This window comes from Bos taurus, chromosome 8, assembly GCF_002263795.3.
Source record: "Bos taurus isolate L1 Dominette 01449 registration number 42190680 breed Hereford chromosome 8, ARS-UCD2.0, whole genome shotgun sequence".
NCBI lineage: Eukaryota > Metazoa > Chordata > Mammalia > Artiodactyla > Bovidae > Bos > Bos taurus.
The window spans coordinates 110,815,663-110,843,397 of record NC_037335.1 but is presented as its reverse complement, the minus strand read 5'-3'; the positions used below and the strand labels follow the sequence as shown (position 1 = coordinate 110,843,397).

General features: G+C 47.3%; 1 long non-coding RNA gene across 1 annotated transcript in view; it reads right to left on the bottom strand.

The window, feature by feature from the left end:
- Positions 1-779: 779 nt before the first annotated feature.
- LOC101906903 (uncharacterized) overlaps positions 780-27,735 on the bottom strand; it is a 69,734-nt gene continuing 42,778 nt past the window's right edge. The window contains exon 5 of the long non-coding RNA XR_009495706.1: positions 780-10,825. This is a non-coding gene — a long non-coding RNA (uncharacterized lncRNA). The remainder of the gene's footprint in view (positions 10,826-27,735) is intronic.

Genomic DNA, 27,735 nt, shown 5'->3' with positions numbered 1-27,735 from the left:
ACGAGCAGTCACCTCGGCTGCTCAGACACAGGCCTGACTGAGTCGTCCTGTGACTAGGGAAAGAGGCAGCCTCTCACGTTTCTAGGAAGATCTGTGATCCAGTTCAAAGAGAGCCAACATTACAGGTTCAGGAAAAAGGATTTTGTTCAAGAAAAAGGAGGTGGCTCAGCTCAGAAGCAGCGCCTGGGTTTCATGTAACGCGTCACGATTCTCCGGGGCTTCGCGTCCCGAGAGGGCCATGACTGTCGCCTGGGCTGGACCTGCGTGGTCTCCAAGCACATGGACGAGACTTCTCCCGACCGAGGGGCCATGAGCAAGAAACCCATCGGGGTCCAAGACTTGTCGGGAGAACGGGGTGTAAAGCAGCTGCCGGTCAGTAATTTCTGCACTGACTTCATGTTCACATGACCGTGTTTCTGTATCAGGCTAAATAAACCTACCGTCAGAGTGAGCTCCACCTCTCACCCTAGGACGGGACCTGCGGCTCATGGGGAGTCTCCACTGCCGGCCGCTCCAGGGGCCTCACTGGTTTGGGTCCGAGGCCGCGGGTCCTGGAGGCGTCTCCTCCTCCTCCTCCTCCCCCCCCCACTTTCTTCTCTTCTCCCCTAACTAATTTTCCCAGGATCACCCTGGCTCTTAACTCATGCTAAGTGGACAGAATTGAATCAACATCGGTGCTTATAAACCTTAACATTTCCCAGCAGGAGTGTTACTGGAAGGACCTTCCCGGCCCTGGGACTTAGCCTGGTCCGATGGGAGAGGTCTGGGGAGGACTGGGGGGTTGGCAGGAGGCTGGCCAGCGGAAGAGCCCCCATCCTCACGGTCTGCCTGCTCCCCTCTTCACAGGTGGTCTATTCTCAGCTGACCCTCCTGGGTGTCTCTGGACCCCATATCAGACTTCGTTGCCACACACCCATTATAGAAGTTTAAGGAATTTTGAGGTAAGCATGAGAGCATTAGCAGGCTCATTAGCCTGCTTCCTGAGTCAGCTGTCAACATTCTGCCTTCAAATTCAAGATGAATGAAAACAGAACATGAGCGGAAAGACTTGTGATCGACTGGGGAGGTGGACATTCCTCCAGGGACCGGTTGACTTGAATTATTTCGTGTATCAGGCTGTCTGAAGTTTATCGCATCTTTCCATTGGGGTTTTGATATTCTGGAATTCCCAAAACCTGTGTGAGAGTAGGGTTGTGGGCCCAGGAGATGGTAAATTCCTTACCGGCAAAAAGAATGTACTTTCCCAGTGACGCTTGCAGCTCATGGCAATGTTCCTGCTGAATGTTGGGTGCCAAGTGAATGTTGGTTGAAGTGAAACTGCAGTTTGATCTGAGTAGCTCATTACAGTATCACACACACCTAGGTCTCTTCCACAGTTGACTTCTCTGAGTCATTGTATAGAATGGGGAATACGGCCAAAATTTTATAATAACTCTAAATGGAGTATAATAAAAAAATATAGAATCACAAAGAGTCGGGGCGACGGGAAGCATGTGACCCCAGCATGCCGATTAAACGGCCGCGCAGAAGAGAAGCCAGCAGATTTGCATGTGATATTCGATGAGACACCTCTGTGACTTTTCTTACCAGTTTTATCTGAGCATAATGCGCCCGGAGAAGGAACGCCTGAAAACAGACTCCTGCCTCATCATCACATTGCAAACCACAGGCAGGAAATCCCAGGAGACGTCAGTAAGCCAGATGATTGGGGGAATGAACCGTGAGATGAAAACAGGAGCCCAGAACCTCCTCTCACAGTGGAGATTTGCTATTTAATGTAAAAACTGAAATCACGAAGCAAAAGGCAAGCCCTGGTCACAGACCCCCCGCTCCGGCTTTGGGAAAGCAGCCCCAGGAAGATGGTTTAATGTGCCCAACGGAGTCAGTCCTCTGCACAGGGAGCCCAGAGCCCTCCCTGCCTGCCCCCCGCCCCTCGGCCCTGCGGGAACGTCTGCCCTGCTCGCTGACCCAGCACGCTGGTGGCAGTGACCTCCTCCGCTTCTCTTCCGGGGCCTCTCTCCTCACAGTCCATCGGCCCGATTATATTTTCCAAGATATAAATGGGTTTCCATTCATTTCACTCAATACACAGCTATTTATAAGCGGAGGCCATTCTTCCATAGGTCACGACCTCCTCCGTAGACCGTGTGCCCTTCGGCGTTCTGCGGTCATTCTGGTGTTAAGACCCCTGGGAGCTCAATGCCCACTAAAGCACGGTGACTTTCTAATCCCTGGTGACTTCCCACGCGGCTCAGAGGGTAAATCGTCTGCCTGCAATGCAGGAGACCTGGGTTCAATCCCTGGGTTGGGAATATCCCCTGGAGAATGAAATGGCAACCCACTCCAGTATTCTTGCCTGGAAAATTCCATGGACAGAGGAGCCTGGTAGGCTACAGTCCATGGGGTCGCAAAGAGTCAGACACAACTGAGCGACTTCACTTCACTTCTAATCCCTAGATAAAGCTTGGCTCCTTCCTTTTTTCTTTTCTTTCCCCCTTTCCTTTCAGGCAGGATCACTGCATTGGAAGGGATACTGTGCTTTCTAAGTATCATTCTCTTTTTCTCAGCATGAGCTGATTTTTTTTCCCAGTCTCTAGATTGATGTTCCATTTGCCAAAGACATTTCTTAAAAGCATTCAGGTGCATCTGTGTAGTGTTAATTTTTGAAAAGGCTTTGCCCTTCTAGAACACCCCTTCCTGTTCAATCAATACGGCGACCTTGGCTCGAAGGCTTGCAATATTTATTTCTTCGGGGTCTTTGTAGAGAGTCCATCACATTACATGAGCATTTTGAAATCCAGTGTCATAATTTACTCTCATGATATGAGATCTGTTCCAAGTTTAAAGATTCATCAGGACAGTGGATTCCAGCTCATGATTTTATGAGCATTCTAAATTGTAGCTGAAGGAAACATTTAGGACAGTGGATTCCAGCTCATGATTTTATGAGCATTCTAAATTGTAGCTGAAGGAAACATTTGATCGTAAAACATATTTAATTTATTTTTTTACCAATTACATTGGGATTGTGGTAGAACCTGAATGAAAATTGTTGGTCTGCTGTTGAATTATTTTTTCTTTTGCCTGATTTTCCTGATATATATTATGTTGGTAATTCCTTGTTTGTGCATTAGGGGGAGATTTTTTTCTTCACCCTTTCTTAGAGAGCAGTCTTCGGCCTGGTGAAGTGAATTAATGAGGGTCTGACCTCCATCAAGTCTGGGTTTATGTGCACTCAAATGTAAAGATGTTGGAAAAAGATGTAGCAGCGATTCTGCACACCAAGGCATGCCAGGAAAGCAAAGGGCTGGGTTATTACTTCTAAAAAAGATGGATCAGGACTCTGGAATTTAATCCCATACAAACAGAGCATGACGCTAATTTCCATTCTCTCTGCTTTTCCCAACTCGGCGGCTCCAAAAGTTATGTGTCACAGACAGATTTTACGTTGATTTTCCTTATATCTCTGCTTCCATCAGATTAAAATGTGGCACCTTCACTGCCAACATTCTAGCTTCTTTTGGGACCAAATCACACAGTGTCATCAGGGTGTCAGTTGAGAGCAAAGAGCAGGAACTTCTTGTAAACCATGATGCAGATCAAGGGTAAGGTAATTTAGCCCTGGAAATCTTCTCGTAATCCGATCATTCCAGTTACTGGAAGGGTGGAAGAAAATGAAGTGGGCCACTTCTGAATATCCAAGCATTAAAATGCCAGCTTGAAAAATTAATTTGAAAACTTGTTATATAGTTTAATTTCCTATTTGTTAATGGTGTGAAAAATAAATCAGTGAGTGGTCGGTGCAGGCAGGGTGCCCGGATGTAGACAGGGCATAAAGCGCTGCACTCTTTCCTTTCCGTCTCTCAAACTTCCCTTCTTATTTCATTTATGGAATTAAAAATGTTGGTCTGCACTAGCATCTTATAGTCTTGCAAATGCAATTACCAAGGCAATTAGTGAAATTTTAGAGAAATGGAAATATTTGACTCAGTTCAGTTCAGTTCAGTCGCTCAGTTGTGTGTGACTCTTTGCGACCCCATGAATGGCAGCACGCCAGGCCTCCCTGTCCATCACCAACCCCTGGAGTTCACCCAGACTCACGTCCATCGAGTCAGTGATGCCATCCAGCCATCTCATCCTCTGTCGTCCCCTTCTCCTCTTGCCCCCAATCCTCCCAGCATCAGGGTCTTTTCCAATGAGTCAACTCTTTGCACGAGGTGGCTAAAGTACTGGAGTTTCAGCTTTAGCATCATTCCTTCCAAAGAAATCCCAGGGCTGATCTCCTTCAGAATGGACTGGTTGGATCTCTTTGTAGTCCAAGGGACTCTCAAGAGTCCCGTGCGCCCCCAGCTTTGTGGCGGGTCCTTGGCACCCACCCTGTTCTCCTGCACCTTCAGGTCTGGTTTTTAAACTTCGAGATTGTTCACCTTGAGATGAGAGGGGAGTGTCGGGGAGAGTGTATGCGTGTGTTTGAACGTCTGGGTCCCTTCACTCTCACCTGAAACTGTCACAACATTGTTTATCGGCTATACCCCGATACAAAATACAAAGATAAAAAAAATTATGTCATCTTAAGCTTGATCCTTAGGGGGGACTCAAGCTTTTTGCACTGACTGAAGCTGGTGCCGAGGTTCCAGACCCTCAGTTCCAGAGGTGGGGACCCTGAGCCCCTGGCCAGGGTGTTTAGACTGATCATGTTGAAATAGAGGATAAACAGGTGGCTGGTCACCATGGAAACAGGAAAATGGGGCCACAGGCATGGCCTGGTCACACAGTTTTTTCTATTTTGTCTTTTAACTCTTTTATTGAACTTAAACGTTTTCTGCTTTTATATTATTAATTTCAAGAGCTACTTTTGTTTTCCAAATCTTTCATTTGCCACATATTCCTCGAAAAAAATTCTTGAATGGCCCGCTGTATGGATGCACTCTTTTTTCATCTTCTCTGATATTGTTAATAAAACTATAGGGGATGTTTCCATATTAAAGTATATGTTTCATGTTAAAATATTTCTCAAATGTCAGAGTGTCACTAGGATGATGATAAGAGGCCCTGAGCTTCCGGGTGGCTTCGCTGCAGGGTGGTCTTCACAGCCAGTTTGGAGGGAACCCCACCATGGTGTTACGAAGTCGCCTTGGCTGGTCAGGTTCTTTGGGCAGGTGTCTCCAGTCTGCTGCCCAGGGAGAGGAAGATTAGATCTGAACACCTTTGGGAGGCTGAGCATAGAGGCCACTATTCTAGCACACTCGGAAAATTTAGTATTGTTATAATACAACTATTTAATGCATTTCTCCAGTTAATCCAATGATGTCTTTAAGGCTGTCTTTAAAAAATTAAGGATCAGGTGCAATCATGTCTCTTTAGTCTCTTTTAAGCTTGATAGCTTGTCTTTCCTGATGGACATTTTGAAGAGTGTGGGCTGGCTGATTTGCAGAGTTCCCAATGTATTTTGAAAATTAGAAAATTGTTTCTAATAACCCATCCCATGGTCAGGACTGAAGCCATGAAGCTGCTGGCCTTTAAGTTTCAAGAGGAGAAGTGTGTCGTCCTAGGGGAAGCCAACCAGGTTGCACGTGGTGCTCCTCGCACCCGCCCCGGGTGGGAGACGTGCAGGTGGCAGGGGGGTGGGGGGGGCCGACCACAGGCTGAGTCACAGCCAGGGCGCTTCTCCTCGGGGGCTGCAGGGCCCCCTGAAATACTCAGTTGTCAAGCAGCACACCAGCCAGCTTTCAGGTCAGCCCCGCCCCACCCCCATGCTGTGCATTGTCACTGACAGACTAGTAATTTCTCCAAACTCACATGAAAAGCCAGGGAACCCATAAATTGACTGTTTTCACAATATCATGTTTTCGGCATCTCCTTATTTCCCCATCTCATTTTCTTGGCAGCTTTTCCTGTTTTGGAGACTACTGGAGAGGATCATCCCCCCTCTCATTTTCATTCTTGCATATGGTTACAAGCATCATCCATGAATTCCTCATCTGATTCCTTTAAACTGGAGACTGCTGCTGCTGCTGCTAAGTCGCTTCAGTCGTGTCCGACTCTGTGCGACCCCATAGACGGCAGCCCACCAGGCTCCCCCTTCCCTGGGATTCTCCAGGCAGGAACACTGGAGTGGGTTGCTATTTCCTTCTCCAACACATGAAGGTGTAAGTGAAAGTGAAGTCGCTCAGTCGAGTTCAACTCTTAGCGACCCCATGGACTGCAGCCTAGCAGGCTCCTCCGTCCATGGGATTTTTCAGCAAGGGTACTGGAATGGGGTGCCATTGCCTTCTGTAACTGGAGACAGATATATTAAAATATAATAATTTTTGGTATGGGAGAATTATTTGTCCTCTTATGGTTGGGCTTCCCTGGTGGCTCAGCTGGTAAAGAATCTGCCTGCAATGGGGGAGACCAGGGCTCGATCCCTGGGTTGGGAAGACGCCCTGGAGAGGGGAAAGGCTACCCATCCTGTATTCTGGCCTGGAGAATTCCGTGACTGTTTAGTCCATGGGGTCACAAAGAGTCAGACATAACTGAGTGACTTTCACTTCACTATGGTGGTTTTTAATTTGTACTTTTTGGTGGCAAAGAGAGTGGAATTTTTCCATATTTTCTTTTCAAGGCTGTTTAGCTTAATAGACAATTAATGATAAAGTGATCATTGGAATAGATTATTTAGTGAAAACTAGCCAGTGTAAATAATAGCTCATCTTTACTGCAGCCCTACTCTGAGCCCAGCACCGTGCTGGCATGTCACACGTAACATCCAGTCCTTAGACTCTAAGGGGCTCCTGGCGAGTCCAGCCATGAGACTTGTTTATTAAGTGATAGAGCTGGTTTACTTACAGGCTTGATAACAACCAGCCTCTTCCCTTTTCACGCTGCTCATGGGGTTCTTGAGGCAAGACCACTGGAGTGGTTTGCAATCCCTCCTCCAGGACACCATGTTTTGTCAGAACTCTCCACTCTGACCCGTCTGTCTTGGGTGGCCCTGCCTGGCATGGCTTGTGGCTTCATTGAGTTACTCAAGCCCCTTTGCCACGACAAGGCTGTGATCCATGAAGGCTGGGCCAAAGCAGAAAAGAGGCTCAGCTTTGGATGTGTCTGGTGGTGAAAGTACAGTCCCATGCTGTAAAGATCAATACTGCCTAGGAACATGGAATGTTAGGTCCAGGTATTGAGGTAAATTGGCAGGGAAAGATTGAGGACAGGAGGAGAAGGGGGTGACAGAGGAGCAGGTTGGATGGCATCACTGTCTAGATGGACGTGAGTTTGAGCAAACTCTGGGAGATGGTGGAGGACAGAGGAGTTGTCTTTCTGAAGCTGTGAAGCTCAGCTCACAGCTTGTGACTGTATTTGATCAGATCCAGATCAATTTGATTTCAAAAACCAAAACCACAGGGCTTCCCTGGTGGCTCATTGGTAAAACACACACATGTGTCAATGCAGGAGACAGGGGTCCGATCCCTAGTCGGCGAAGATCCCACATGCCTCAGAGAGATTAAGTCCACGCCCCACAACTACTGAGTATGTGCTCTGGAGCCCGGGAGCCACAGAACTGCTGAAACCCCTAGAGCCCGCGCTCTGCAACAGGAGAAGCCAGCTACCGCAGCTGGAGAGCAGCCCAGGTAATGGCAACTAGAGTAAGCTTGTACAAAGCTTCAGCGACCCAGTACACCCAAAATAAATAAAAAGCATTAAAAAAGAATTTGCAAGGAACCAAAGAGTTACATTTAAAAAAAAATACTCTCAAAAATATACAAGCAACTCCTGCAGCTCAATTCCAGAAAAACAAACGACCCAATCAAAAAATGGGCCAAAGAACTAAATAGAAAAACCCCCAAAACCATGGAAAAGAAAACGGTTCTTCTTTATGTTGTGCCACATAAGTAGGAATATAGCCAGGTGTACGTGGCTTTTCCCTTTAGAAGATTCACTTCAGCAGAAACACCTAACTGGGGCACCTCTCCTTCGCCTTAAGCAGCTCCAGGCCCCTGAACCAAGCGACCCAGAAGAGCTGCTCACCATCACACGCGTGCGGGTGGGGGCCGTTCCTTTCCTTCCCCAGGGCCACACACATCGCACCTGCACGCACTCACACACACCGAGACACACTAACACATGTGCACCCTACATGCTCACGCACCCCCCCACACACACACCGAGACACACTAACACATGTGCACCCTACATGCTCACACACCCACACACACACACACTGAGACACACTAACATGTGTACCCTACATGCTCACACACACACACACACCGAACACACTAACACGTGTGCACCCTACATGCTCACACACACACACTCACACACACTGAGACACACTAACACGTGCACCCTACATGCTCACGCGCACACACACACACACACACCGAGACACACTAACACATGTGCACCCTATATGCTCACGCACCCACACACACACACACACACCGAGACACAGTAACACATGTGCACCCTACATGCTCACACACACACACACACACACACACCAAGACACACTAACACATGTGCACCCTACATGCTCACGCACACACACACACACACACACACCCCGAGACACACTAACACATGTGCACCCTACATGCTCACACACCCACACCCACACACACACACACTGAGACACACTAACACATGTGCACCTTACATGCTCACACACACCCACACACACACACACCCCAAGACACACTAACACATGTGCACCCTACATGCTCACACACACACACACACACCGAGACACACTAACACATGTGCACCCTACATGCTCACACACCCACACCCACACACACACACACACCGAGACACACTAACACATGTGCACCCTACATGCTCACGCACACCCACACACACACACACCCCAAGACACACTAACACATGTGCACCCTACATGCTCAGACACACACACACACACCGAGACACACTAACACATGTGCACCCTACATGCTCACACACACACACACACCCCAAGACACACTAACACATGTGCACCCTACATGCTCACACACACACACACACCGAGACACACTAACACATGTGCACCCTACATGCTCAGACACACACACACACACCGAGACACACTAACACATGTGCACCCTACATGCTCACACACACACACACACACCCCAAGACACACTAACACATGTGCACCCTACATGCTCAGACACACACACACACACACCGAGACACACTAACACATGTGCACCCTACATGCTCACACACACACACACACCCCAAGACACACTAACACATGTGCACCCTACATGCTCACACACACACACACACACACACACCGAGACACACTAACACATGTGCACCCTACATGCTCAGACACACACACACACACCGAGACACACTAACACATGTGCACCCTACATGCTCACACACACACACACACACCCCAAGACACACTAACACATGTGCACCCTACATGCTCACACACACACACACACCCCAAGACATAGTAACACATGTGCACCCTACATGCTCACACACCCACACCCACACACACACACACACCGAGACACACTAACACATGTGCACCCTACATGCTCACACACCCACACACATACACACACCGAGACACACTAACACATGTGCACCCTACATGCTCACACACACACACACACACCAAGACATAGTAACACATGTGCACCCTACATGCTCACGCACCCACACACGCTCACGCACCTGCACCCACACACACACACACACACCAAGACACAGTAACACATGTGCACCCTACATGCTCACGCACCCACCCACCCACACACACACAACACACTAACACATGTGCACCCTACATGCTCACACACACACACACACACCGAGACACACTAACACATGTGCACCCTACATGCTCACACATACACACACTCACACACACCGAGACACACTAACACATGTGCACCCTACATGCTCACACACCCACACACACACACACCAAGACACACTAACACATGTGCACCCTACATGCTCACGCACCTACACACACACCTACCCACCCCTACACACTCACATGGCCACACACTCTTCCTCACACACATGTACACACACACCACTACACACTAACACACATGCACTGTACACATTCACACACCTACACACTCATATAGATACACACTCCTACACACACACCTCCCACCCCCACACACTCACATGGCTATGCACTATCACTCACACACAGACACCACTATGCAATAACACATATGCCCCCTACATGCTCACGCACCTACATACACACATGTACATACACACACAACTCCCACCCGCACACACTCACATGGCTATGCACTCTCACATGCACACATATACCACTACACACTAACACGTGTACCCCAAACCCACACATACCCCTACATACTCACATGGCTACAGATTCTTCCTCACACACACGTATGCACACACCACGAGACATTAACACATATGTACCCTACCTGCTCACACACACACACACACCCCTAGTCACATGCTATGCACTCTTACGCATACACCACAACCCTCAGGTAGGGACTCTTGAGAGATCACCTTCCGAGGGGAGGACCACCCATTGGTCTTTACTGGCTCTTCCACTTCCTCCCTGAGCCTCTGTGCTCCCAGGCCGAGAGCGGGGAGTACCCGCAGAGCTCCAGCTTCTCCAGGAAGCGAGGTGTCCTCTGGAGGGGGGTCTGAAGAGGAAGGTTCAGTTGGCGGGTTGTGAGGGTGTCACGGTAACCACACAGAAACGGAAGCAGAGCTGAACCATCGCCGCTGGCCCAGGCTAGTCCAGGCTGTTGATCCCATTCACGCTGCTGTTGTCACATGTCTTGAAATGGAGTGATGGTTAAGTGCTGATCTACAAGGACGAATAAAACTGATCAGAAGGCTCAGAGAATACGGTTTTGCTCCGCTGGACGCATAATACACTTTAAAAAAAGATCTGATCCTCCATGTATACATGACAGACGGCAGTAATTTCAAGATCGCGATTGCAGCCAGGCTCTCAGGTAGCTAATGTGCATTTTAACCATTTTGTAAATATGCACTCTGACACGTGAATAATCCCTGTTATGAAACCCCTTAAATGCACTACATAAATTTGATGTTTGTGTTCTAGCATTCTGGAGCAGCCATGGGCACTTCCTGAGTCCTCTGCTCTGAAACAATCGCCCCACTCACACTTGTCAGAGTTGAGGGCCGGCACTGCGATGTTACGGGCTGGTTTATGACCTGCTTCTCAGAATAGATGCACCATCTTCCTTCATGCAAATGCTGACTCACTCGGTGCTTCTATGAACAAAAAGCATGTATCCGAATCCCATCCCTGTCCCATATGGAGATGGATGCACTGCAACAGAGCATCCAGGGGGCTGGTCAGGAAGAGGGGAGGTTTTCTGTGTGCCTGGTTGCTCAGTCGTGTCCGACCCTCTGCAACCCCATAGACTGCAGCCTGCCAGGCTCCTCTGTCAGTGGGATTTCCCAGGCAAGAACACTGGAGTGGGATGTCATTTCTTTCTCCAGGGGATCTTCCTAACCCAGGGATCAAACCCACATCTCTTGTGCCTCCTGCATTGGCAGGCAGGTCCTTTTACCACTGGTGCCCCCTGGGAAGCCCCTTGGGAGGTTTTGAAGCCCTTGTCGTTGTTGTTCAGTCGCTCAGTCATGTCCAACTCTTTGTGACCCCACGGACTGCAGCATGCCAGGCTTCCCTGACCTTCACCATCTCCTGGTGCTTGCTCAGACTTATGTCCATTGAGTCGGTGATGCCAACCATCTTGTCCTCTGGGGTCCCCTTCTCCTGCCTTCAATCTTTCCCAGCATCAGGGCCTTTTCTAATGAGTTGGATCTTTGCATCAGGTGGCCAAAGTACTGGAGCTTCAGCTTCAGTATCAGTCCTTCCAGTGATTATTCAGGCTTGATTCCCTTTTGGATTGACCGGTTTGATCTCCTTGCAGTCCAAGGGACTCCCAAGAGTCTTCTCCAGCAGCATAGTTCAAAAGCATCAGTTCTTCTGTGTTTGGCTTCTTTATGGTCCAGCTCTTACATCCATATGTGACCACTGGAAAAACCGTAGCTTTGACTAGATGGGATTTTGTGGGCAAAGTAATGTCTCTGCTTTTTAATATGCTGTCTAGGTTCTCTTCCAAGGAGCAAGTGTCTTTTAATTTCATGGCTGCTGTCACCATATGCAGTGATTTTGGAGCCCAGAAAAATAAAGTCTGTCAGTGTTTCCATTGTTTCCCCATCTATTTGCCATGAAGTGATGGGACTGGTTGCCATGATCTTAATTTTCTGAATGTTGAGCTTCAAGCCAACTTTTTCACTCTCCTCTTTCACTTTCATCAAGAGGCTTTTTAGTTCCTCTTCACTTGGTGCCATAAGGGTGGTGTCATCTGCATATCTGAGGTGATTGATATTTCTCCCAGCAATCTTGATTCTAGCTTGTGCTTCCTCCAACCCAGCGTTCTCATGAAGTACTCTGCATATAAGTTAAATTTGAAGCCCTGGAAAAGTTAAATTCAATGGTTCGATGTGGAAACAACCATGGGAATAGCAACCAGGACGCGTTTTATTGTAAATGCATTTTCTTCTCTTGCTCAAGACACACTCCGACCTCTCGCCACAGTTCACCTCACGGTGCCCTCGCTGTGTGGGAAGCATTGAAGTATCACCCAAAGGGAAGCCCTCAGAGACTCTATCGTGATTTCTGCCACCTCTCACGGCAGAATCTAGCCTTCCCGCATGACGAAGACAATTTGATTGCAGTAGTGTGTTATCCATGGTACCTCACGGCTAATTTCATCTTCCCAATATTATGCTCATCACACCACACCTTTACCTAAAAGTTTCAATGCAGATGAAATTCACTTCCCTTCGCTTGGCCTGCAGGACTTTCCAAAATTTGAGTCAACATGATTTTTCAAGCTCTTCTCCTTTTTCTCCTGTTCGTTGAACCATCTCACAGTCACACCCACCTGAGGCCTGGAAAAAAATTCATGTTTCTAGCATCCAGGCTGGTCTCAAAGCTTTTCTACATCCTCCAAGGGCTTGCCCAGATTTCTTTTTCAACTAATATTTATTTTGGACACCTGGAACATCTATGATCTACCCAGCCATGGGGGGTGTATGGAAGACATATGGACAAGCATACACACACACATGCCTCCATAGGGTTGAAAGGGAGGCAAACACAGCCTCTGCAGTTTAAATATGAAATATGCTTGAGGCCCGGTGCTGACCCAGGGAGAAGTGTGCTAGTCTGTTTTCAGAGGTAAGGAATATTGTAGAGAGGGTTCTAAGGGATGAATAGAAGTTCATGTGGAAGACAAAGGGAGTCACTCAAAGTGGGAGTGGAGGGACGAAGGTTTCCTGGGAAAAGCTGGGGCAGGGTCCCGTCCTCAGGGCCTCTAGGTCAGGCCAAGTGGCTTGTCTCTGTACATGACAGAAAGTGCTGAGAGTGTTTGAGGCAGAAAAATGCCCAGTTAGACACCAGTTTATACGGCAGTGGGAGGGAGAATTGGAGGGGGAGGGGCTGGAAGCAGGGGTGGATGGCATCCCAGCGACACGGGTCTTCCCACCCAGCTCACACACTTGGACTTTCTTTCCCTAAGTCCTAAGACCTTGGATCCCTAAGGTGCTGAGTGGCAGTGCCGTTCACTTGGCAGTTAGTGCTGCACTCTCTCTCTTTACATACATCAGTGAGATAATGAAGAACACGTACTGGTCTCTGCCCCAACTCCTGCACAAGCCTCCTGAAACTGGTGATTTCCTGGGTGACAAGAGTCTTTTGTCCCAAAGAGCTGCCCCTGGGTGGCTCCTGGATGGGGCTGGTCACAGGAAAGAACCGCCCACATTGAGAAGCTTGGCATCTTCATTTCCACCCTCCACCTCCTCTTGAGAAAAGAAGCTGAGAATGGAGTTTATGGTGGGTCATGCCTGCGTGGTGGAGCCTCCAGCCACTCTCCAGGGACAGGGTCCGGCACAGGAGCGCTTCTGAGCTGGGGGACCTTGGAGGCACTGGGAGAAAAGCCTGCCCGACAGTGCAGGGGAGCTCGACCACTCCACCGCACCTCCCCAAGCGTCTCCTCCATCTGGGTGTTCATCCGTGTCCTTTGACACACGACTAAACACGAGAAGCATTTCCCTGTGATCTATGAGCTGCTCTCGCAGGTTAACGGAACCCATGGAGGGGTCGTGGGAGCCTCTGATCCGTAGCCGGTTGGTCAGCAGTACGGGTAACACCGTGCACTTGCACTTGGCGTTCTGATTTGGAGGCGGCCATCGGAACCTCCAAACTCGTAGCTGGCCAACCAGAAGCCAACCAGGTGATGACCCACATCCCAGGTGGTGAGGAGCAGTCCTGTAGGGCTGAACCCCTCACCCCGGGATCTGGGCTCTGATGAGGTCTTCAGGATGACCACATTAGAACTGAATTAAATGGCTGGATGCCCGCTTGCTGCGCCAGAGAACTGACCACCTGGTGCCCAGAGGTGTGGTGCTCCAGGGTGAGTGCGGTATTAGGGAAGACAGGTTTTTTCCCTGTGTAGGAGGGGGAAGTTGAGTTTTTCCTTTATAATGGCTTCTTTTCACTTGTTCAATTAGTTCACAGTTATTAGTAGCAACAAAGACCACATTGAGGACAAATTCCATGAGGCTGAGCTTCGCTCACTCTTTCTTTGTACAGCGTCTTACACAGTTCTATGAAAAGTGTCTATTTCAAAAATTTTCTGTGGTTGAAACTAAAGTTAGGTTACTTTGGAGAGCTCCATACCAGGATGAAATGATATGGGGTCATGTTCAGTACCAAAGATTCTTTAAACATGTATGCTGTTTAGGAATTTGCCAGTTCATGATAAGGCTTCAGTCACATATGAAAAGAATGTGAAATAAAAATGTCAATGTGAAAAATAGAAATTGTTAGGATTCCTATGAGAGGTGGTGATGCAGGGGGATATGTCATCATATCCTTGCATTTTGACATCTAAAATGAGTTGAAGCCTCTTGTTGTTGTTCAGTCGCTAAGTTGTATCTGACTCTGACCCCATGGACGGCAGCACGCCAGGCTTCCCTGTCCTTCACCAACCCCTGGAGCTTGCTCAGACTCATGTCTGTTGAGCTGGTGATGTCATCCAAACATCTCATCCTCTGCTTCCCCCTTTCTCTAAATCTCTCTAATTCTTCCTATCAGTATGAATTTTACCAAAGAGCAGTGGAAGTCCCAGCACCGTAAGTTTCTGAATTGTTTCATAAACTAAGAAGCTTGTAGCTGAGTTCTCCTGGGTGGTGATGCCCTTTCTACCTGTCTCTTGCTCACATCTTACAGTTCCTGGGAGGAGAATTATTAAGAACTCAAGGTAGTTCATCGACAGAGGAATGGATAAAGATGCTGTGGTACATATACACAATGGAATATTAGTCAGCCATAAAAAGGAATGGATTTGAGTCAGTTCTGATGAGGTGGATGAAACTAGAACCTATTATACAGAGTGAAGTGAGTCAGAAAGAGAAAGATAGATATTGTGTTCTAAGGCACAAATATGGAATATAGAAAAATGGTACTGAAGAATTTATTTACAGGGCAGCAATGGAGAAACAGACATAGAGAAGAGACTTATGGACTTGGGGAGAGGGGAGAAGAGGGTGAGATGTATGGAAAGAGTAACGTGGAAACTTATATTACCATATACAAAATAGATAGCCAACGGGAATTGCTGTGTCTCTCAGGAAACTCAAACAGGGGCTCTGTATCAACCTAGAGGGTGGGATGGGGTGGGAGATGGGAGAGAGCTTCAAAAGGGAGGGGATGTGTGTATACCTATGGCTGATTCATGTTGAGGTTTGACAGAAAACAGCAAAATTCTGTAAAACAATTATCCTTCTATTAAAAAATAAATAAGTTAAAAAAAGAAAAGAACTCTTAGGTATTAAGGCAGTCTGCAAAGAGACAATAGGATATGATTTAGTGTGGCGTGCGCAGAGGAACACGGAAGTGACGTCATTTGGAGGAGGATGAGTTGAAGCTGGAGCTCTAAGACCCAGGCAAGTCTTGAGTCGAGGATGATGGACGTTTGCTGACCAGTTCCATTGACACCCAGGTGCCCTGTCTGTGGGGTGTGCTGGTGTTCCTCTGGCCGTGCCCCTTCTTTGGTCCTGGGTCTCTCTAGGGTGCTCCACACGGAGCTCTTCCAGTTGCCGTCATTTTAGGGGAGCGCATGCTTCCCGTCTTCACTCTGTTCCCAGGTCTGTTCAGTTCTGTAAAGAATCTCCCCTAGGGGCGCCGCCTGCTCTGATGTGTTTTGTGTTCCCTGCGGGGTCAAGGAGCCAGGAGGGCCCGCCTGCTCCCAGGTGGGCCTCTGGTGGAAACTGCGTCTCCATCTGCCTTTATCACGTTCCCATCTGTCTGGGCGTGGATGGCCTAACCATTGTATCCTGTTTCCTCCGGACCTGGCCATAGACGTCTTTATTTAGTTGGTGAGCCACTGTGCTTAGCTTCGTTCCCTTAAAATTGTGAAGCCTCTGTTTTCTATGCATTTTGCATTTTCTCTTTCCTTCTGCTGGTCGAAGTAAATATACCTCTGCCCATTTTTCATCGTGGAGACAGAGGACGATCACAGAGGAAATGTATCCTGTGACAAGAATGAAGCTTAGCAACCTAGTGGAAAATAAAAGAAGCATATTTGATCTTTGGCTTTTGAAGAGAGGAATAATAAAGGAGCCCTCCCAGTACCACCGTGTGCAGCCTTGAGCATGCCTGTCCTGAGTGTTTCCTCATCTGTGAAGTGGTGGTAATAATGTCTGCTCCACAGGGCCGCCGCCGTGAGAATTAAATCAGGTCGTTTAAAAATGCCCCTCACATGTCCCGGCACACAGTGAGGGCTCAAGAAAGAGTTGATGTTAGATTGGATTTTTTTCAAGGGGGAAACAAAATTCACCTTTCTTCCAACATTTTTGCATAATTCCAAGGCGAACATTTCCAAATATATACTTGGTACAGTTTCCACCAACACCTAAGAAATCCACATGTCAGCACAATAGTGATTAGGAAAGTGTGGTGTGGGGTCTATACTTTTCAGTCATTTGGAACGTGGGTGGAAAAGACACATTCCTCGGTTCTACCCTAGACCTACAGCTCAATATCAGAAAACTAAACAGCCCAATCAAAAAATGGGCAGAAGACTTACATAGACATTCTACAAAGAAGACATACATATGGCTGAGAGGCACAGGAAAAGACGCTCAACTTCACTAATTATTAGAGAAATGCAAATCAAGACTACATGAGGTACCACCTCACACCAGTCAGAATGGCCATCATCCAAAATCCACTACTTATATAGATATGTATGCATGTGTGTGTGCTAAGTCAGGTTCCACTCTTTGAGACCCCACGGACTGTAGCCTGTCAGACTCCTCTGTCCATGGAATTTTCCAGACAAAAATATTGGAATGGGTTGCCATTTCCTATTCCATATATATATTTGCCCATATATGTATATTTAAAATGTCAGCTAAATTTGCAGAAGACTTTTGCTTTCTCCATGAAACTACACAGCCATGTTATTACTGAATATTCAGAAAAGACATCACAAGTCCTCCCTCTTTCATGTCCTAATTCTGTTTTAGAGTCAGGCAAGAAATCTTTTTTCCATGATCCAGCAGATGTTGGCAATTTGATCTCTGGTTCCTCTGCCTTTTCTAAAACCAGCTTGAACATCAGGAAGTTCACGGTTCATGTATTGCTGAAGCCTGGCTTGGAGAATTTTGAGCATTACTTTACTAGCATGTGAGATGAGTGCAATTATGCGGTAGTTTGAGCATTCTTTGGCATTGCCTTTCTTTGGGATTGGAATGAAAACTGACCTTTTCCAGTCCTGTGGCCACTGCTGAGTTTTCCAAATTTGCTGGCATATTGAGTGCAGCACTTTCACAGCATCATCTTCCAGGATTTGAAATAGCTCAACTGGAATTCCATCACCTCCACTAGCTTTGTTCGTAGTGATGCTTTCTAAGGCCCACTTGACTTCACATTCCAGGATGTCTGGCTCTAGATGAGTGATCACACCATCGTAATTATCTGGGTCGTGAAGATCTTTTTTGTACAGTTCTTCTGTGTATTCTTGCCACCTCTTCTTAATATCTTCTGCTTCTGTTAGGTCCATACCATTTCTGTCCTTTATCGAGCCCATCTTTGCATGAAATGTTCACTTGGTATCTTTAATTTTCTTGAAGAGATCTCTAGTCTTTCCCATTCTGTTGTTTTCCTCTATTTCTGTGCATTGATCACTGAGGAAGGCTTTCTTATCTCTTCTTGCTATTCTTTGTAATTCTGCATTCAGATGCTTATATCTTTCCTTTTCTCCTTTGCTTTTCACTTCTCTTCTTTCCACAGCTATTTGTAAGGCCTCCCCAGACAGCCATTTTGCTTTTTTGCATTTCATCCCTGTCTTCTGTACAATGTCACGAACCTCATTCCATAGTTCATCAGGCACTCTATCTATGCAGGTCAGGAAGCAACAGTTAGAACTGGACATGGAACAACAGACTGGTTCCAAATAGGAAAAGGAGTACAACAAGGCTGTATATTGTCACCCTGCTTATTTAACTTATATGCAGAGTACATCATGAGAAATGCCAGACTGGAAGAAACACAAGCTGGAATCAAGATTGCCAGGAGAAATATCAGATATGCAGATGATACCACCCTTATGGCAGAAAGTGAAGAGGAACTAAAAAGCCTCTTGATGAAAGTGAAAGTGGAGAGTGAAAAAGTTGGCTTAAAGCTCAACATTCAGAAAATGAAGATCATGGCATCCAGTCCCATCACTTCATGGCAAATAGATGGGGAAAGAGTGGAAACAGTGTCAGACTTTATTTTTTGGGCTCCAAAATCACTGCAGATGGTGACTGCAGCCATGAAATTAAAAGACGCTTACTCCTTGGAAGGAAAGTTATGACCAACCTAGATAGCATATTCAAAAGCAGAGATGTTACTTTGCCAACAAAGGTCCGTCTAGTCAAGGCTATGGTTTTTCCAGTGGTCCTGTATGGATGTGAGAGTTGGACTGTAAAGAAAGCTGAGCACCAACGAATTGATGCTTTTGAACTGTGGTGTTGGAGAAGACTCTTGGGAGTCCCTTGGACTGCAAGGAGATCCAACCAGTCCATTCTAAAGGAGATCAGCTCTGGGATTTCTTTGGAAGGAATGATGCTAAAGCTGAAACTCCAATACTTTGGCCACCTCATGCGAAGAGATGACTCATTGGAAAAGACTCTGATGCTGGGAGGGATTGGGGGCAGGAAGATAAGGGGACGACAGAGGATGAGATGGCTGGATGGCATCACTGACTCGATGGACGTGAGTCTGAGTGAACTCCGGGAGTTGGTGATGGACAGGGAGGCCTGGCGTGCTGCAATTCATGGGGTCACAAAGAGTTGGACACGACTGAGCAAATGAACTGAACTGAACTGAACTGAACTGAAGAAATCTTTCTTAACTCCCTGGCTTTATTATGAGAACACAGAAGAATTCTTTTACCCACTTCCTAATTCTCGGGATGATCGTTGATGATAATTTCAAACACTTTAACATTCACCATTTTGAAATGCCCTGTTGAGGATCTGTGCGCATCACTAACGCTGTGACCCTGGCATTGGCGGCTCACCCTTCATGGGGAGGGTGGTGTGCTGTCCCAAGCTGGGCTGGTCTGGGTGAGATGGAAATGACTCATTGGCGCGTTTCAGTTCAGAAGCCCACGCTGCTCAGGAAACAGTGGTAACTTTGGAGGATTAGGGGGCCTGTTCGTAATTAAACGCCTGGAGCGTGGCACTCGCGTGTTTCCTTCCTGAAGCGGGCTGAGGATGCCCTCAGCCACGTGTTGCGTCCCCTCCCGTTTTCTCTGTGACTTTTCTTTGCCTGCAGCATATTCCCGTCTTCTCAAACTGAGGTTACTCCGGCCCATTCCGGTTCATTTCCTTGTACACCTTTTGCTAGTTCTCCCACAATAATAGATTTCCACCTGTTGACTAGAGAGGAATTCTTATTGCACTTCTGTGGGCTTTTTGTCAATTAGATTAAAAAAACAGTAAGGAGGGAGTGAGAACAAATTTCTGTCTTGCTTTTCACATGTCACAGATAATGATCCCAGCGCTCATGATATGGCTGGATTCAGCTACAGATGACATGGAGCATTCCCTCCGCTTTCAGTCCTCGCCCTGAGAAGCTCCCAGATTTCTCAGTGCTGTCTGATTGGCAGAGGTCAGCCCACCCAGCGCTTTGAAGGGCTGCAGTTTACCACTGGTGGGTAGGGCGCTGGGTGTCAACTTCTTTGAAAGCAGACACTGGGTTCTTTTGATTAAATATAGAAAAGCTAGCTAGAAGCCTTGGCATGGAATTTGAAAGGAGACCTCCAAGAATTTTTCAACTCTCTGATGTTTTAATATCTTGAATGGGTTGAAATTAATGCAAAACCTAAAATGAGAAAATGAGAGCGTGTGAGGCTTCCATGGACCAGAGGAATGGTTGTGGCCTCAAGAACCAAATGAAGGAGCAGCTCAGCTTTTCTGCCTCGTGAACACTCACTCCCCTTAATCTGGGAGGTGTGTCTGAGTCTGGGGGCATGCTGTCCCTCTTATTTCTTGAAACTTCTTCCAGTCATACTGGACAGAAGGCTCCCTCCCCTGATGGCCTTCCTCTAAAACGTATCATCTTTGCTCAGAACATCTTTGCTAAGAATTTGCCTGCCAATGCAGGAGACACAAGAGGCATGGGTTCGATCCCTGGGTTGGGAAGATCCCCGGGAGGAGGAAATGGCAGCCTACTCCAGTATTCTTGCCTGGGAAATCCCATGAACAGAGAAGCCTGGCAGACCACAGTCCATGGGGCTGCAGAATCAGCAGCACGATACAGTACCCTTGCTCGGAACAGCGGCTCCTCCCCGCCTGCTCACACATCCACTGTCACTCAGACGACCGCCTCTGGGGCCTGCCTGCGTTTACACTTCCACTGTGAACTGTTCTCAGCGCCTTCTCTGCTTCTCCCTGTCTTTCTTGTCCTCCAGGCTCAGGACTACAGCACGTGAGTCAGATTCCTGCTTTCCCCGCTCAAGCCTCACCCCTACGAGCCCCAAGGATGCTCACCAAGCTGGCATGACAGGAAGCAGTGCCATCCACCCTCAGTGGAACTGGCCAGTCTGACACCCTTAGCACTCAGCCTAGGCATCTTAGGGCACTTCTTCGTTTTCTGTGTGGGAAAAGCTTTAAGTACTTAGTGACTATCCTGGTCAGATCCCAGAAGACAGCGCATCTTATGACTGCCCCCGCCCCCAGCCTACATTTTCTCATCTGAAAAACAGAGCTAATAATACCTCCCTGTCTCCCTGGTAGGTTTCAGGGGAAACTGAAGATGAGCAGGGGGTGGGGATGGGGAGAACTTCTTGGATCGCAGATGTCACACCAACATCAGGTGCGACTGCTGCTGCGTTTTTGGTATACTAAGTCCACTTAAGTGTTTGCCCTGGATATACTAAAAAATTCCCTTGATCCCCTTGACAGGACTTTTTGTCTCAGAAGATGAATGTCATAGTTTCAATAATATTCACTTTTAGCTACCTTTTTTGGAGGGCTCACAAAACAGACACAAGATAGAAATACCCAGATTCCCTAAAATTCTTAGAGAAAAGTGTATTCTAATTTAGCTAATTTCTGGCTAACAGGCTAATAGAAAACACTTTCCTTTGAAACTTATTGTTGAATATCTAAAGGTCTCAGGCTGATTTTTTCATTGGAATAAGTATAATATATAACATGAATCTTTAATGCTTCTCATCTTAGATAAAGAATTGCTGTATCTAAAAATATTAACTGCATCTCCTGCAGTCCTAATCCAAGTTTAATTGAAAAATGTTGGTTGAAATTCAACAATTATGGAGATCTCACCTCTGATCATCTTTTTTTAAGGTAGGGTTTTCATGATGTTTTTATTTAGAGTGAGGACACATCACAGTGAAATGAGGGCAGGCTGTGATGAGGACAGAGGACTCCCATGTTGCAAATGCCATACACTCACTCTGCATACAGACTCCAGTCCAGTTCCTTAAATCAGCGAAAAGAGCAGCGTTTATTTTGTTTTGAGTTGGTTCCTGTTTTGGGTGAAGTCATTAGGGAATTAATTTTGGAATAATTGTGGGTTCTTCGGCACAACAGTCTTGAACCAGGCACGCCTGATCTAAAATGGACATAATGAAGTTCCATGCAAACACCACGTTCATAAAGTCTAGGAACCACAGCATCTTGTGACTCGATGGCTTGGTCATGGGTGTGATTCATATCCATACGTTTGAAACACAGGCTTCCGGATGTAATGGTAGATACAGGAAGTGACGTGTGCCCTTTACGGCCGCTTGGCTCTGCTGGAGGCGCAGCGGACGTGAGGACGCTCTGGAGAGGCAAGCTGGTCGAGCTGGGAGATGTCTTACAGGGAGGCTGACTCCGAGCCAGGAGATTGGGCACGGAGCGGGCGAGCAGCATCATGCCTTGAGTGACGACCTCACGGGACGCTCAAACCCAGGCGGCCGTGCTCAAGTCCCCCGGGGTGCGCCATGACTCCAGGAGAAGACAGACGACTTCATCCAGTCCTCACAGCGCGTGAAGCTAAGGGAATGACCCCGTTTAATAATGAAGAGCCTCAGCCTCACCGAGGTCAACATCTTGCCTGAGGCTGCCAAGTGTGCGCCACGGTGGAACCGCGATTCTGGGGGTTATTTTACTTCCCCGAATCAGCTCTAACGCAGTTGTGAAAGTGATGGTTTACTCATCCGGGAAGTGGAAGCTAATGCAGCTTGACCGCGTTACGGAAAGACTGGTTGGGGAAATCAGGAGAACTAAGCCCACTTTTCCGTGTCCTGAGATTAATAACAGCACACAGCTATTATTTGAGTTGACGAGTACGGGGTGGGTGGTGATTAATAACAGCACACAGCTATTATTTGAGTTGACGAGTACGGGGTGGATGGTGAACCCAGACAAAGCGTTAACGTGGGGTTCACTAACCTCTCTGGATAGGTGACCTTGGGCATTTGAAGAAGATTCAGGACTCCAGATTTCCTGTTTCTGCTTTAGGTTGTCTACTTAAAAAAAATGTACAACTTGAGAGTTGCGAGTTAAGTTTTATTGGGGGCAAAATGAGGACTGCAGCCTGGGAGACAGCACCTCAGTTCAGTTCAGTTCAGTCGCTCAGTCATGTCCGACTCCCTGCGACCCCATGAATCGCAGCACGCCAGGCCTCCCTGTCCATCACCAACTCCCGGAGTTCACTCAGACTCACGTCCATCGAGTCAGTGATGCCATCCAGCCATCTCAAACTCTGTCGTCCCCTTCTCCTCCTGCCCCCAATCCCTCCCAGCATCAGAGTCTTTTCCAATGAGTCAACTCTTCGCGTGAGGTGGCCCAAGTACTGGAGTTTCAGCTTTAGCATCATTCCTTCCAAAGAACACCCAGGACTGATCTCCTTTAGAATGGACTGATTGGATCTCCTTGCAGTCCAAGGGACTCTGAAGAGTCTTCTCCAATGCCACAGTTCAAAAGCATCAATTCTTCAGCGCTCAGCTTTCTTCACAGTCCAACTCTCACATCCATACATGACCACGGGAAAAACCATAGCCTTGACTAGACAGCACCTCACATAGCTCCAAAAGGTCAGTATATATGTGAGTTTGGTGAAGGGGGAGTCCATGCAATCAAGCGCGTATTTTCTGTAGAAAGTTTCTGCTGGTCTCCTGAAGCTTCTGCTAGTCACGAGAAACAATTTTCATCATGTATTTTAGAGCTTTTCTAGATATGAGGAGATACAAGAAGTGGGCTTATGAAATCAGCTCCTGAGAATATCTAACTATCTGAAGAACTGTCCTGCCAGTTTTTCCCAAAGCACAGAGTGCCTTATTTCTGCTCTCCACCCTGAACTCCTTCAGGGGGCATTGAAGATCAGCAGCTGCAGCAGTTCATGATTTAATTTTCAAGAGATAGATGGCAACCGCCTATGGCAAATGCCAATTTGTAGTTGACAAGGGGTTGGGTTTTTTTTTTTTTTTTTATATTGCAGTATAGCCAATTAACAATCCTGTGATAGTTTCAGGTGAATAGTGAAGGGACTCAGCTGTACACACACATGTATCCATTCTCCCCCAAACCCTGCTCCCATCCAGGCTGCCCCATAACATTGAGCAGATTTCCCTGTGCTATACCTTGCTGCTTATCCCTTTTAAATATAGCAGTGTGTCCATGTCTATCCCAAACTCCCTAACTACCCTACAAGGGGTTGGTTTTGGTGGAGAAAATTTCTGTAAGCATGAGGAATGTTATGCAATGTCTCACAGCATCTTGCGTCTTCTAGTTATTCTATAAACATCTGTCAGACAACAAAATTGTTGTTCAGTCACCAAGTCCTGTCTGACACCTTGCAACCCCATGGACTGCAGCACGCCAGGCCTCCCTGTCCTTCACCATCTCTTGGAGTTTGCCCAAGTTCATGTCCATTGAATCCGTGATGCCATCCAACCATCTTATCCTCTGTTGCCCTCTTCTCCTTCTGCCTTAATCTTTCCCAGCATCAGGGGTTTTTTCCCAATGAGTTACCTGGTCACATCAGGTGGCCAAAGTGTTGGAGCTTCAGCTTCAGCATCAGTCCTTCCAGTGAGTATTCAGGGTTGATTTACTTGAGGATTCACTGGTTTGATCTCCAAGGGACTCTCAGGAGTCTTCTCCAGCACCATACTTTGAAAGTAACAGTTCTTTGGCGCTTTGTCTTCTTTATGGTACAACTCTCACAACCATACATGACTACTGGAAAGACCACAGTCTAGACTATGCAGACTTATCTGTGATATGACGTCTCTGCTCTTAATACGCTGTCTGGGTCTGTCATACCTTTCCTTCCAAGAAGCAATCATCTAATTTCTTGGCTGCAGTGATTTTAGAGCCCAAGAAGCGGAAGTCTATCACTGCTTCCACATTTTCTCCTTCTATTTGCCTTGAACTGATGGGACCGGATGCCCTGATATTAGTTTTTTTAATACTGAGTTTTAAGCCGGCTTTTTCTGGTTTTTTTTTTTTCCTATGAAGTTGAATTAATTGCAGGAATGTGATTGAAATTTAATTGGCCACTGGATGTCGCTGTTTACCCACCAACAGAGGATCAGCTCCCCACTGCCCACCCTCCTTTTTTCCACCCCCCACCTGGTCAGGACAAAAGCCTATGGAGGCAGCTCCAGCTGCAGAGATTTCAAGCTTATTTCTCATAAATAATCTGCTTTCTCTTGGGAAAAGAGTGGGTCCTGAGTTACTCAATTCAGGATATTTTCTCCTCATAGCAATTTAGATTGAGAATCGGTGCATTTTTTTCTTTTATCCTTCTAAACAAGTTTTCTTTTCCTAACACAAACAAGAGCTATCTTGCAATTCATCCTGAAAACAGCAACATTAGTTAATTCAAGACTGTGAACTTTCACAAATAACTTTCATACAACAAATAACTTTCATACAACACTGTTGGGCTCCCCTGGTGGCTCAGTGGTAAAGAATCTGCCTGCAATGCAGGAAATGTGGGTTCGATTTCTGGGTTGGGAAGATCCTCTGGAGAAGGGCATGGCAACCCACTCCAGTATTCTTGCCCGAGGAATCCCATGGACAGAGGAGCATGGTGGGCTACAGTCCATGGGGTCACAAAGAGTCGGACATGACCAAAGCAACTGAGCACACACATGGAATGACATCTGTATCATCTTTGGGGGTTCACTGCTGCAGCAGAGAACCTAGAAAATGACGATCTTAAGATGAGCAGCAGCCTCAGGTTTATGTAATCAAACCCCCTTTTTAATGCTTTTTACCCTAACTTCAGCATTCCTTGGAGAGCCACAAGATCTTGTAAATGGGAGGTCTTTCTTGAAATTTCCCCAAAGTGTAAGACCAAGGATGTGAATGAGAAGGACCTGTGGAAAACGAGCCAGTGGGACAGTTCCTGGTCAGCATGTCCCCTGCCCCCTTTCCCCCCTACACCTCGTCTGTAAGATGTGCTCGTTCACACTGTCCACATCGTCTACACACTTTACACCATCCACACCACTCACACCACCTGCACCATCCACAGCGTCCACATCATCCACACCACCCACACTGTCTACACCATCCATACTATTCACACCACCTGCACTGTCTATACCATCCAGATTATCCACACCACTCACACCACCTGCACCATCCACACCACCCACAGGGTCCACACCACCCACACTGTCCACACCACCCACACCATCCACACCACCCACACCACCTACATCATGCATACCATAATCTTGGCTTTAAAGTGAGGAGGAAAAATATCACTTCTGTTTCCTGAATCAGCGTATTCCTGACCGATTAACGGTAGCAGTTACCCCGTTAATTGAACCCCTCCCCTGTGCAGGGTTTGTGTCAAGTCTGTTCCCACAGTTTCACTTACCCCTCACTGCAGCGCTGCAGGCTGCTCCAAACAAGCTCTAATTCCCGGGGAGCAAGTGGGCACGCAGGTTAAAGGGCCCACAGGAGCCCCTAGCTGGTTACCTGTGCAGCCTGGGTGAGCTCCCATTGGCTCTGAGGCCTTTGGTTATACCCACTCGACTGCTCACAGGTGTGAGGGTCAAGTTTATTAGAGTGACCTGCTAGAACTTGGTTAAACTTACGAAAAACAAAAGACAGAGCAGTGACGGCCCACTTAGCATATTGGTAGTTTAACCAAAGTCTCCAGTGAGTGGCAGGCCGGGTGTATTTGCGTTAGAGGTGTTGAGAGTGGTCATCTGTGAGAATGACCATATACGAAAGGATGGAAATCTTACTTATACACTTTGAAGGTTTAGCTCATGTCAAGGAAAAGAGTTCGTGAAAATCTGAGTTCCTTAGAGGTTGGGGGTGCTGCTGCCGTTTGTAGCAGAAGCTGCATCACTCTAGCTTTCTCCTTTGTGTATCGAATGCCTGAGGGCTTCCATTAATATTGATTTAGGAAATGCCAATGGTGTTTACACTGCTGAATATTCATCCTTGTCATCATCAGAAATATGTCAGTCTGCATCGAGGTGGAGGCAGCACTGGGCTTTTGGGGACTTGAGGACAGGCAGCTTCAGCAGCAACTTGAACTTTCTGCTCGAGTCTTAATTGTTTTTGGAGGGCATGAGACATTCACTTAACCTCCTATTTCCAGGAATTTTCAGGTTTTCTCGACTCTGCTATCTTTTGAATGGCCAAGAGGCAGGGGATTTTCATAAAGCTTATGAGATGGGGCACAGGTTGGAAACACTAGAATTGCATCTGGGGGAGAGGACTCTGGATTTATTCCCCAGGACTTACTCAAATCTTTAAAATGGAATATTTGAGTAAGTTCAGAGCAGGGGAAGGAGGCATGGACTATGCTGTGAGAACACTGGGTCGCACAACCTGCTGTCAGGTTATGGATATTCAATCCCATCCTTCTTGGCGTGGGCAGTAGGAAGGTGGGTCTTAGGGGGCACAGTTCAGTTCAGTTCAGTCACTCAGTCCTGTCCCACCCTTGCGACCCCATCGACTGCAGGCCTCCCTGTCCATCACCAACTCCCAGAGCTTACTGAAACTCATATCCGTCGAGTGGGTAATGCCATCCAACCATCTCATCCTCTGTCGTCCCCTTCTCCTCCCACCTTCAATCCTTCCCAACATCAAGGTCTTTTCCAACGAGTCAGTTCTCATCCGGTGGCTAAAGTATTGGAG